Source organism: Moschus berezovskii, chromosome 11 (assembly GCF_049115385.1).
Source record: "Moschus berezovskii isolate FMDL1 chromosome 11, NW_MosBer_1.0, whole genome shotgun sequence".
In the NCBI taxonomy this organism is placed as follows: domain Eukaryota; kingdom Metazoa; phylum Chordata; class Mammalia; order Artiodactyla; family Moschidae; genus Moschus; species Moschus berezovskii.
The window spans coordinates 12,304,354-12,316,864 of NC_142470.1; the positions used below are offsets into that span (position 1 = coordinate 12,304,354).

Consider the following 12,511-nt stretch of genomic DNA (forward strand, 5'->3'; position numbering starts at 1 on the left):
TGGCAGAGCAAGATTTCCAAACAAGGTCTCCCTGATGCTGGAGCCCAGGCCCTCCCCTCACTGTGCCTCTCTCATTGAGCCTTCTGCCTCAGTTCTGTCTGGTTCCTGGGGCATCTGGTTGTGACTGCCAGTGGTTTGGGACATGCTTAGAATCCAGCAGTGCAGCTTAGGGTGGCTAAGGAGGTCAAGGTCACTGTTCTGTGTCTCCCCAGAATAAACCTAACAGAGCCCCGAATTTCTTCACACAGGGGTAAGAACACCAGCAGTACTGCCCTTCTGAGTGCCTGCTGGGTGCTGGGCAGTGTGATCAGCGGGTGTTTGCATTTTCTCACATCATCTTCCCCAGACTGATGCAGGAAGGACCATGAGTGCCCCACCTCACTGGGGTCTGGGGCCTTAGCCTAATTCCCTGGTTGGTAGGATGGTTTCAGATTCAGGACCCCACCTTCTTCCACCACACCCTCAGCTCACTGGACCCGAGACAGCTTGGTGGTGACAGCAGCAAAGGCAGCTTGCCAGCCTCCTGCCCACTCGACCTGAGATGGCACTGACTGTGTCCCTAATTCAGGTCATTGTTTTTGCTGGCTTAGTTTTATCGTCAGTCCGCTTAATTCCATGTCTTCTAGAATATCAAATCATTTTGTTTATACTATAAAGAATTTTAAAATGTAATAAAAGTACTAGAAGAGAATATGTAGAAGGGACTTCTCCTAAAGGATCACTGATTATATTGCACTTAACATGTGAAGTGTTGGGGGATTAACATTGCCTTGAAGCAGTATAAACTGTATTTTTGAGACCTTACTGACCATCAGCCATATGGTTCCATGGTTACAGCCACCTGATCGCCTCCTTGGGATGTCCTGGTCCCTCACCCCTTCTTGGTGGATCCCTGTTTTCACTTTCTGGAGAGGTTGATAGCAAATGTTTCCAGAGGGGTAGTAGGGTGAACCTTGGCAAGATGGTGCCTCAGGAGGCCAGGTAGGTAAAGCGATCAGCAGAAGGCAGGAGATGGTGGTGCTCCAGGACAGAGGGGCACTTACACCCCTGAGCTGTCTACCAAACACCTTCCATTGCCCAAGCCATGATGACCAGCTAAGAATTCTTCCCCTGCTGCCCTCCTATCTTTGTGGTTAAAAAACCTGATGCCAGGCAGAACTCTGAGTTACTTTTTTATGCCCTCAGCACCTTCTTTCACTTATCCAGTGTATTATTAGGCATGCTGGATTCCAAGCCCTGTCCAAGTCCCCAGGGTCACAAAGGCATGAGATGTGTGTCCTGCATTCTTGGCACTCTTTGTCTGGGAGATACAGTGAACAAGCCATATGCAAAGAGAAAAGCTAGTGGATATAGGTGTTCCGACTGGAGAGAAGGCCTGAGAATGTCTGGGGAAGCCAGGGGTTCCTTCTCAGTGACTTTTCTGCTGAATGTTGAAAGATAAGTTGTACATCAGATGGAGCTAGAAGAGGAGGGCATCCCAGGTAAAGGGAATGACATAGCAAAGGGGAAGAGAGTCCAACTCTTCAGAGAAGCAGGGGCTAGTGTGGGGAAGGGAGAGGCCAGGAGGCAGCTGGGGGGAGCCAGGAGTCAAACTGCAGAGGTAGTTGGGGACCAAGCCTTGGGGCAGCTTAAATGGTATCTCTTGGGTGTCAGAAGCCAGTGCGGGCTTATATTTGAGGGAATGGCCCCTGGAGGATTCACTGTGAACCACTGCAGGAAGGGCAGGAAGCAGGTGAGACAACTCACGGCACCGCCAGCATCCTGACAAGAGCTCATGGATGTGAAGATGAGGGAACGATGAGAAAGAGGTCCAGGAGACCAGACGGACGGATACCGCAGTCCGCTGGATGCCCTCCCTGGGAGCTGTTGGTCTTCAGCTTGGAATGGCACAAGGCTGGCTGCTGGCTGCGTTTCTCTCCTCCAGCCAGCGTGCTCTAATGGGAGGTTTGAGGTGCAGCCTGCAATGAAAGGTACGTCTGTTAGGATGAACGGGATCACTGGAAAGGCTCTGTGGAGAGACAGAGTGGCCCGCTGGGCAGAGACAAGGTACCTCCACCCTCACTGTCCTGCTTTTGCTGCGGGACTGTCTTCCATCCGCCTTCCTTTCCCCCCTTACTCTGGGGCTTGTAATCAGGGAACCCATGGCTTACTCTTACCCCATGCCCCATCCCATAGTGAGGAAGGTTAGAGCTCCTTCTCGCTGGGTTGCCAGCTCTTCAGCATCCCAGGGCATTTCTGCCAAGGATGATGTACAATATTATGCTAAACCAGCTTTATGGGCAGCCTCTTAAAATGCAAGCCTCTGCCCATGATGGATGGAGAACATCCAGTTGTTTAGCCAACCACTTACAGTTTGTTGCAAACCCGTAAGAACCACACAGGGGTGTCTTGTTAGGCTTGTTACGCCAAGGACCCCATAAATAAACAGCAGAGTGTGTCTTGGTGCATCAGGGCTGGAGTATGGAAATAGAGGCACTGCATAAATAATACATATTACAAAATAAATACATCAGTACGTTAGCGTGAACAGCCATAACCAAACCACCCTGCGGTAACAACCACGAGAAGCTCCGGGGCCTGCCCTGTGCTTGGCTGCCATCCGTCAGTGCGCATCAGCACTCGAAAGGACCAGCCAAGGGAGGCGGTCCTCCGCGTGCTGACCTCCAGGTCTTGGAGTCGAGGCAGGTGGTGAGATTGCAGGTGGGCGCCCTGACGCGCAGCTTTGCCGCTAAGGTGTTGCAGCCTGCCACGGCCGTGTGTTCCTGCAGCTGGCTCAGGGTCTGCCGCCGGCAGAAGGCCGCTGAGCACCGAGGCGCGAGATGTGAGGGGCTGTACCTCCAGGAAGATAGGCGGTTTGCGGGGGGGTTGGGTTTTCTCACTGTGCACATTCACTCAGACTTAGGACCTGGCGGGTCGACTTTTCAAGTGACTCTCACCAGAGCCCTGAAACTTTCAGGCTGGGCTGCGTTTTCAGAAGGTCGGTTTCCCATCTCCCACTGCCCCCCTCTCGAGTCGTGAACTCCACTGGGCATCTGGCTCCAGCATCCGGAGCTCCAAAGAGGCAGCTGACAGAATGGCCATGGAGTGGGTGCCCCTCCCCTTGGTTGTAATGGCACAAGGCTGGATTTCAGTATTTTAAATGAAAAATATATGCAGTTAGCTGTGCGCTGACAATGTCCTTGAGGATTTGACAGTGAGATTTTCCAGCAGTTGGTCTTCGTTAGGATCCTGGCGGTGTTTAATAAGGCAGTCGAACTGCTGGCACCTTGGGCTCCTGTTTGTTCTCCGAGGGCTCTGGGGCTGCTGCGGTAAGCACATCGACCAGAGCTGATCATTACAAGGGCGTACGCCACCATGAATAAAAATGTCACACGTTTTCCCATCTCACAGCGGTACAAAATGTCAGTCCTGTCAAACACACGTTGCAGGGAGCTGTGTGCAGTCCGTACAAATTGGAGAGCTGCATATCCCCCCAGCCTTCTGATATTCTTCATTTGAAGCTGAAGAAAAACAGTTGTTAACCTATTAGCTAGGATTTTAAACTCTGCTGAGGCGGTGGAGGGCTAGACTTTGACACAGATAGAAACGTATTCCAGGGTCCAGGAATTTTAAAACCAGGATCTCCATCCATTTGTTCTGAGGGAATAGAGGGGGAAAAAAAAAAACATTTCTGTCTGCAAACCTGACTGTCTTTAACAGACATGGGGGAAATTTGACATGAAATACATGGGGGGTGTTTCACATCTAAGCTTCCCACCTGTGCATTCTCTTCAGAAAGTCTTGCTCTTTGGGGTGGCCTTGGGCTCAACCCGTTAGACCAGGATGCCTGTAGGTTGGGAGTTTTTGCTGATCAGAAGCAGGCCATTCCTGATCAGAAACATCGCCGGCTTAGTGGACAGCACCACTCAGTGACAGGATGACAGCCAGTTGGTCCACATTGGTCAAATGCTGGGCAACGGTCTTGCTGACCATTTGAGGCTGGTCCTACAGTCTTGGGCAAGTGTCTACTTTGCACTGACCACACACAGGCCTTGCATCTAGAGCCCAGGATCCTGACGTGACTAAAATAACCATGGCACTTGTGAGGAGCCCCTTGTTTTTGGAGGAGAGACAGAAGAAGCCCGGCTGTATCCAGTCAGAAAGAGAGGGACAGCGTCCAGGAAGGGGACAGAGGCTTGAGGGAAGAGCTGAGCCCACTAGGTCGGCAGGTGTGGGGAGGGCACACAGAGTGAGCACGTGCCTTGGGAAGGGCTGTGGCACAGAAGCACAGGGCAGGTCTTTGTGGGGCTGGACAGGGGGCTGCCTTTGGTATGACGGGACATGGAGCTGGTAGTCCAGGGACCCGGGCTTGAATGTCCTGTTGAGGACTGCCTACAGGATGTGACAAGTCCCCCGAGCTGTGGGTGAGTTGGGACGGGGGCTGCCGGTGGCAGGGTGAGCCATGTGGAAGCTGTCATAATCACCGGACTCCCTTTCTAGAGAATTACAGGATTCTGTGCAATCCTGTCTGTACAACTGCAGAATCAGGAGAAGATGTTTATTTTAATTTCCTAGCAGTGTACTGCTTGGGGTGGACATCATTCCTGAGATGATAAATTAGCTTTGGTTTTGCTGAGTGGGCCCCGGCCCTTAAACATACTGAGCAAACCCTCCCCAAGTCAGGATGCAGGCCTGGGGATGTGTAGGTGGCTGCAAAGACAAATGTGTCTGTGTGGTCAGAACAGACCTAGCAAGGCAAAAAGCTCAAAGGATATGGTGGGGGTGGGAGGGTCGAGAACTCCCCCAGGAGCGGGGAGCACCCTCATTCTCAAGGGGTAAGTTTCAGCATCTTCCTTCTGCCATTTGTGGGCTTCTTTGGGGTCATACTTAACCTGAGTCTGGAGCCCGGCTCTGCCACCTGTTAGCGGTAGGGCCTGGGCAAGTCACTGAGCAGTGCAGCCTTGGTTTCTTCATCTGCCAAATGGGGAGTTTTACCTTCTCTGCAAGGTTGTTGAGATCACTAGAGACCTGCAGGTAGAACTTCTAGAACAGAACCTGGACCACAGCAAGTGTCTCAAAACAGCCCCCACCTCCCCGCTGCTATCAGAGGGGGATTCTCCCTCCCAACATCTGGAAGCCCCTCCTCGCATCGCCCCCTCCTGGGAATGTCACCCAGGCACCCTTGATGGCATCCCAGATGGCTGCCCCGCTGTGGGTAGCAGTGGAGCCCCTGCCCCTTGCTCCTGTCTGGGCAGAGAATGGCACGCGTCAGCAAGGCTCCTGGCCCCTGCCCAGCCACGGCCGCATCTGCTGCCCGACCTTGGGCCGCCAAGGGATGCCACCGATTGAGGCCGAGCAGCTGCACCTGACTAAAAACAAAAGGCCCCCCTTCCCCTGCCCCACTGCTGGCCCTCCTCCCTCCTCCGCCTCTGTCCCCCAAGCGGCCGGGTCACCCGGCCCCCTCGCTGCCTTCCCTCCCAGCTGCCTCGCTGCTTTTGTTCAGCATGTGAACTTCCCCGTCAGCCGAGCTCCTTGCACGGGAAGTAATCAGGGATCTTGACAAGGCTTCAAACCACAAATGCCACTACAAATTAACCAGCACCACTACAAAATACTACTCCTGTCAACATCGGGGAAGAATGCTTCGCTCTCAGGACCAGGCGAAACCGTCTCAGCTCAGCTCTCACTCACGGGCCCGGCGGAGAGAATGGCCCCGCAAGGTGACTTGTTGAGGCAACTGAGTCCCCGACGGCCCCTCTCCAGGGACACCGGCTTCCAGACCCAACGACAGGCGCTTCGGCTTTTCTTCAAGGGCCACATTCAGTCCCCAGCCCCCAATCAAGGCTGCCTAAGGAAGGTTAGCCACAGGCACATGGGACCTGTCTCCAGAGTCTGACAAACAGGGCTCAAAGGCCAGCCCCACCAGCTTTCTAGTGCAGTGTACTGATTCGGGCAGGAGAGATCACGGCCGCACCTCTCTCTGGAGCTTTAGAACTGACTGGGATATACTGGGTAACACCTGGCCCGTCGAGGGTGCTCCAGGGTGAGGCCCCTCCCCGCCTCCTGCTCCCACGAAGAAGCACCTTCCTTCACCGTGTGTGCAGCAGGATGGAGACTTCTCAATCAGCTCTGATGGGGAAGTCCATCCCCGCAGCGTCTTTTCAGTGAGCACCCTCCCAGATAAGAGCCTGGAGCTGAGGGTTACTTCTGCAGATGCCACAGGGCCCAAGGACCCCGGTCCCCCCACGGGGCCCAGGACCTGGGCAGCACCGTCGGTACGGAGTACGTGCTGCAGGACACCAGCGCAGTCTTCTCCAGCACCCTCGCTGGCACTCTGAAGCGGAAGCAAGCATTTGATCCTCCCCAACAAGCAGGATCAGCTCTATCAAGTGTGGACGAGAGGATTCAAGATAATGACAGGAGTTGGGGGACAGGCGAGAGCTGTACCCGAGAGAGCTGGTTGGGCATTTCAAAGGAGACACTCCACACAAATATAGCTTCAATACACTCCTTTCTGGAGGCCTATCAAAAGAAGCCCTCTTTTATTTCCATACCTTGCATAATAGCGGCTCTCCCTTCCCGAGGAGTAGAGGAGCCTTGCTCTCAGCCCAGAGGCCCTTTGTAAAGCCACAGAAAGCTTTGTCTTCCTCTCCCAGCTGGGACCGTTTCATGCACAGGTCAGAGCATTGATGTGGCTACTAGCCAGGAAAATTAACCAGGTGAACTCTTCCCTCGTTAAACAGTGACGGGGTTTAATTGTGCATTTTCTGTTTCACCCTGTCCATTCCTGGCAGCAAATGTGGTTGGGGCACGTCCCTGGGACAGAGAAGCCCCCAGCATCTCCCCTGCCTCCCCATTGATGCCAGGGCCTCCTCTGGGTGGGTAGAGGAAAATCTGAGAGACAAGGGACAATTCAGGACACTATTCAGACCCAGAGGACCTGAGACCCCCTTTGAGGCTTTCCTTGGAGGCCACCATTCTTATGCCTCCAGCCACCGTTGCACGCACCGCACCTTCTCTGGCCCCGGGAACAGGAAGTATGGAGGCCCCGGTTGTTGCCCCACCCCAAGCTTTGCGTGCATATCCCTCAGCCTTTAGTGAAGCTGCTTGCCATCTCTGGTCATCTATCCCCTTGCCCACACCTCTGGTCCCCACTTGCAGTCTAGCCTGTTGCCCCACTGACTTTGACATTTCACCTCTGCGTGGCCTTAGGTAACGCCTGTCTGCCCTCTCTGAGCCTATTTTCCCAGCAGTGAAATGGGGAGACTGATTCTGACCTTGAAAGAATGTTGAAGGGATGGTCCAAGGTGTCCTCCTCAGGTACTGGGGAAGTCCATGCATTGGTTCCGGAACAGCCGACCCCTCCCACGTCCATCCCAGGACCAGCAAGATGAGCTCTTTGACCCTCATCCGCTGCTCAGCGTGACCCTGGGCAAGTCTTTGCCTCCCCTCGTCTGTGAAGTGGAGTCATGATCCTCATTCCTGGCATGCAGCTTCCTGGGCTGGCGAGTACACTAACTAGGCGTCAGCTCAGCAGGCCACAAGAGCTTTGGACTCTGCACCCCCTGGCAGCTGCCCCCGCCTCCACCCCTGCTCAGCTACCTGCCCCAGGTCTGTGCCCAGCAGTGAAGCGTTCTCCACCCTGCAGCCCCGTGCTGGGTACCCGCTCATCCATGCCACCCAGGTAATTAAGTTGATATTCCAGCATGACTTCCCCTCCTGACCTTTTGGAAACAATGCGTTTTGCTGCATCAACAAATTAGCTGCAAATCAGATGCTGTTCTCATCAATGTGGGTTTCATAGCCAATGAACATACTCACCTGGTCCCCACAGCTGACAGATATAAACACCAAGGGCCAGGCAGAGACTGGCAGAGGTCAAAGAGTCCCTCTCTCCTCTGGGACTTCGTGTCAGTCACACTTTGGGGCTTACCCGCTCACGTCCTCGTCTCCCAGCGGTCACGTGGCCAGCTGGTGAGTTGACAACATGGAAGCCTAGGCAGGCCATAGCTGGAAGAGAGTGTCTGTCATTAGGAGCCCACCCAGCCTCCTCCCATCCATCTTCCACGTCAAAACCACCAAAGGCCTCTGAAAGGTCCCTTCCTGCTTGAATTCTTCCCACTGCACTCAGGAGAAAACCCACACTCCTTAAGCTGGCGTTCAAGGCCTTAAATTATGTGGCCTCCACAGGCCATTCCTCCCAACCTACCCCATCCTCATATTCACCCTCACCTAGTTTTGCTGGATCACTGTGGTTCCTCTCTCATGCACTTAAATTCTGTACTACCCCCCTTCAGATAGAAGAGCCCCTCCTTGGTACTTCCACACACCTCAGCACCCCTTTCTCCTCTGTGTTATAACCCCCCCATCAGAGTGGGAACCCTATGAGGGCAGGACTGGGTCTTATTCAGGATTGTGCCCTTTGCCTGTACAAAATATACTCCATTGTTTGTTAAATGAATCGAGACGAGAATCTTCTTTGGAAAGCACTGGAAAGAGATGCTAAAATAAGGAAGGAAGGCGAGGATGTCAGTCATTCTCTCACCAGCCTGCTTTCTAAGGCACAGATCTCTTAACAGCAGAGTCCAACTTCAGAAAGGATACAGAGTAGAAAAACCGAATCAGAAAGGATTCCAGATGACTTTGGAAGTTTCGGTTGACAAGGATAGCACAATGGACTAAGAAACGCTGCTTGTTTTAGTTCCTGCTACTAGCTCTGTGACCTCATGTTAGTCACTTAACCTCTCTGGGCCGCCTCTTCTACAGGGAAATAACCCTCCTCTAACTTGCCTCACCAGGGAATGTGAGGCTCAAAGGAAAGAAGAGAAGTAGGAATGCTTTGAAAGGAAAATACATCATGTAAATAGAAGAGATTAGTAAAACCCAGTCCTTTTCAACAGTGCCGTGCTCAAAGCACACTTCCTTGGAAAGCCAAGATCCTCGCGTTCACAGAACTCTTCCGGGAAGACTTGTGGATTTAAGGGAGGGACAGAGGATCGAATGTTCTCATTTCATCAGCAGTTTGCCGGACCAGAGCCTCCCACAGCCGGGATGCCCTCCTATAAGCATCCTCATGCCAGTGCTGGTAACTCTGGAGTTATTTCCATTTTACAGAAGACTTAACTGAGGCTTAGATTGAACAACGTGCCAAATGGCAAACCCAGTATTGAACTCAACTAGAAAATGACAGAGCCAAATCATGAACATGAATCTTTCCAAAGTCTATTTCTTGGGGTTTTAGCAATGCTTTTTGTACTCTAAAAAAGGTATTTTTCTGAGAAGTAGGTCAAATTCCATTGACTCATACACCCCTTAAGGACAGACTCTGTCCTGTTCTCCTGAATCCCCAGGCCCTGGCCCCAGGCAGTTGTTCCATCACTGTTCACAGGAGGGATCTTTCCACTCCGGGGGAGTAAATCTGCACCTGGACTCCACGTGACTTTCAGAAAGGCAGGTGCTTGTGTTGGCCACTGAAACCTCCAGTGCCCCCACTGGAGTGCCAGATCAACTGCTAGCCAAAGATTGCCAAAGGCCCAGCCTTTTTAAACTCACTTAAGAACCCGCCGTCCGTGAAGCCAGGGAATTGAGGATCACACGTGACGTGATTTCTCTGTAAAAGTGCCTGGACCTCTCGATTCTCTGCTCCAAGGCTCTTCTGGTTTTGTCTCCTCTTCTGCAGCTGTGGGAGGGGCCCTGGATTCACAATCAAGAGGCCTGAGAGCAGGCCACTCTGCCTCCCTCCAGTCTGTGTCCCTGTCCCTGGAAGGATAAGCTCCTGGCACTAGAGCCATGGAAGAAGCAGACAAGGCCACCTGAACCTCGGACTTAGAGCATGGGTGGGGTTGGGCAAGAGGCAGAAGCTTCTTAGCAGTGCCTTGCCCAGGGGGAGCTGCTGTGACCCACCCGGTGCCCCACTCAGAACACGCGTACCCCATTACCCTCTCTCAGTGTCTGTAAATCCCCCTGGTTTACTCTCCTGATGGCTAGGTTGGGTGTGGTCAAGAGGCTGCTTTCCTCCCACCATTTATAAATTCTGTTGCAAAAGAGCTAATACTTCCTGATGACAATCAAAATAATTACAGAATCTGGAGAACTGACATTCATTGTATCCCTTCTACATGTGCCAGGAAGCTTCAGTCAGAAATCTTGCTGAGCACCTATTTATCCAGTACCACACTAGACTCCAGGATAAGCAGAGAAATGAGATGAGCAAGCTGATAATTACAACCTTCGTACCAATAATACATGGCAGGCAGAGCATCTGACCCTCGCCGTTCAGGGAAGGGCAGGGACGGCCCCCTGGGGGCGGTGGTGCTTGAGACAGACAGCAGAGGATGAACAGGAGGCCCCAAGAGTGAGACAGAAGGAAATGGAAGGTGTTTCAGGAGCAGCCTTCAAGAACACCTGAGCTTTCAGGGAGAGCAAGGGGTCAGAGGAGTTTGCAGAGGCTTATGTGTGGGGCCCAGACTCTGGAGGGCTTTGAACACTTCAGTCGGCATTTTCCAGGGAATATTTAACAGGTGTTATAGGGGATGTGAATCTGTTCAAATAAATACGGGAAGCAGGACTTTTATGGGGTTGGGGGGGGAGAGTTAATAGTGTTTTGCCTGTTGAGGGTAGGGTTTTTATCTCAAGGGTTGACAAGGCTTTGCTGTGCTAACCAGCATTGTGAATCTCCAAATGGAGCAAGACTCAGCACTTCTCATGTCTGCCAGGGGAACCCCTTTTTCTTCTTTCATACAATGCGTCTCCCAGGATGCTGTTTCTCAGAAGATGGCTCAGGAGATGCCAGCCTCCCACTGGGATGGTTTAGGCTGGCAAAGAACGTAATTGGGCATCTTTGGTTTTTTTTAAGTCCAATCTGGAATAAGATGGAAGATGGTTGGAAGGGGAAGAAGCTGGAGGGTGGGAAAGCTGCTAATGGTGATAGTTGCTGGCATCTACTGGCCAAAAATCTTGGCAAACATCATCTCATTGAAACTTTCTAATAGTCCCCTCGGGTGGGTAGTGCCATTACCTGCGTTTACAGATGTGGGAAGTCAGGCTTGGATGGTTAAATTGCAGGCCACCGGGTGAATGGAGGGCTTGGGTTCAGTCTGAGACTGTCTGACCCCAGAGGTCATCTCGTAAACACCCAGCCCCACTGCCACCCCCGCCTGCCAGGTCAGGGGTGACTAGTGGTGAGGGCTCTGGAGCTCAAGAAAGAGGCCACCCAGAAGCAGAGGGGCTGAGAACAAGGGAAGCTGAAGGTGATGGGGGAAGCAGAGGGTGTGTGTGAGAGCCAAGGGGCTGGACGAGGACCACAGCCGACGCACCTGTGGGCAGCCATGCTCGTCTCTCTGGGTGGCACCCCAACCCTTGACACCTCCAGCTGAAGAAAGGTCCCCAAGTGTGGGTCCGCCAGCACTCCAAGCAGCACAGGATCCAGGAAGCCAGGAAATACTTCCATCCAGATGTGCTGTTAGTGTGCCATGAGGGACCCCAGTTCTCCACTGTCAGCCCACTTTCTCCATAGGCCGCTCTGACAGGCCCTGTGCTGGGCACCAGGGGTCCAGGGACTCCAGGAGTTGGGTGTGGAGAAGGAATTGTAAGGCAGGTTTGCTGTCTGAAGGACCACTCCAAGTGAAGCTCTGAAGTGCTGTCCAAGAGAAATGTAACAGGAGCCACACGTGCAAGCCACATACGGAATTCTAAATATCTTAGTAACTGTATTAAAAAGTAAAAAGAAACAGACGAGATTAATTTTAATAATATAGTTAACCAAAATATCCAAAACATATTCATTTCTGCATATAATCAATATAAAAAAATTATTGAGCTATCTTGCATTCTTTTTCAAACTAAGTCTCCAAATTCCAATATGCATTTTACACTTAACAGCACATCTTAATTTGGACTCACCCTGTGTGGCCATTGGCTCCTCCTGTCATGGGAAGTGCAGGTCTGGACTTTGCGGCGTAATGATGGACCTCTGTGAACCACCCAGGGCTTGCCAAGTGTCCATGACCTTGGTCTAGTGTGGACTTTACTCTCCTTAAACTGTTCATCTGCCCCACTGTCCAGGGCATCTAGATGTCTGGGCAGGCTATTGAGAGAACAAAGCTTGACTTTCGACACAGAGGGTTCAAGGGGTGAGCTGAGAGATCTGTGCTCCACTGCTTTTTTTTCAAAAGTCAAGCATTTTGTTCAAATTGTATTTTTTCATCAGACATTTATTGGGAAGATATATTTTCCCAAGGTACAGGTATGAATCCCTCAAGGACATGAAGTTTGAAGAAATAGGAGGACAGAGGGGCAGGCACGGCAATAGTGGGTGATGAGTGGGAGCACTGGGGGACAGCACCCAACCTTGGCAGAGTCTCGAAGAACAAGCAAAGGTTTGCCAGGCAGATCAGGGTGGGGCCAGTCGTTCCACCTGCTGGGCAGGCGTGAAGCAGGCCTGAGAGCCTCGGGCCATGCGAGGGTCTTCAAGTGAGCACGGGGGAAGGTTGGGAGGGGTCTGGGTAGGGCACGGCAGAGGCCAGGTCTTAGA

The 12,511-nt window shown here is 52.4% G+C and overlaps 1 protein-coding gene across 4 annotated transcripts in view; it reads left to right on the plus strand.

The window, feature by feature from the left end:
- Positions 1 to 12,511, plus strand: part of DENND1A (DENN domain containing 1A) — a 552,302-nt gene that overhangs the window by 511,646 nt on the left and 28,145 nt on the right. The window lies entirely within an intron of this gene.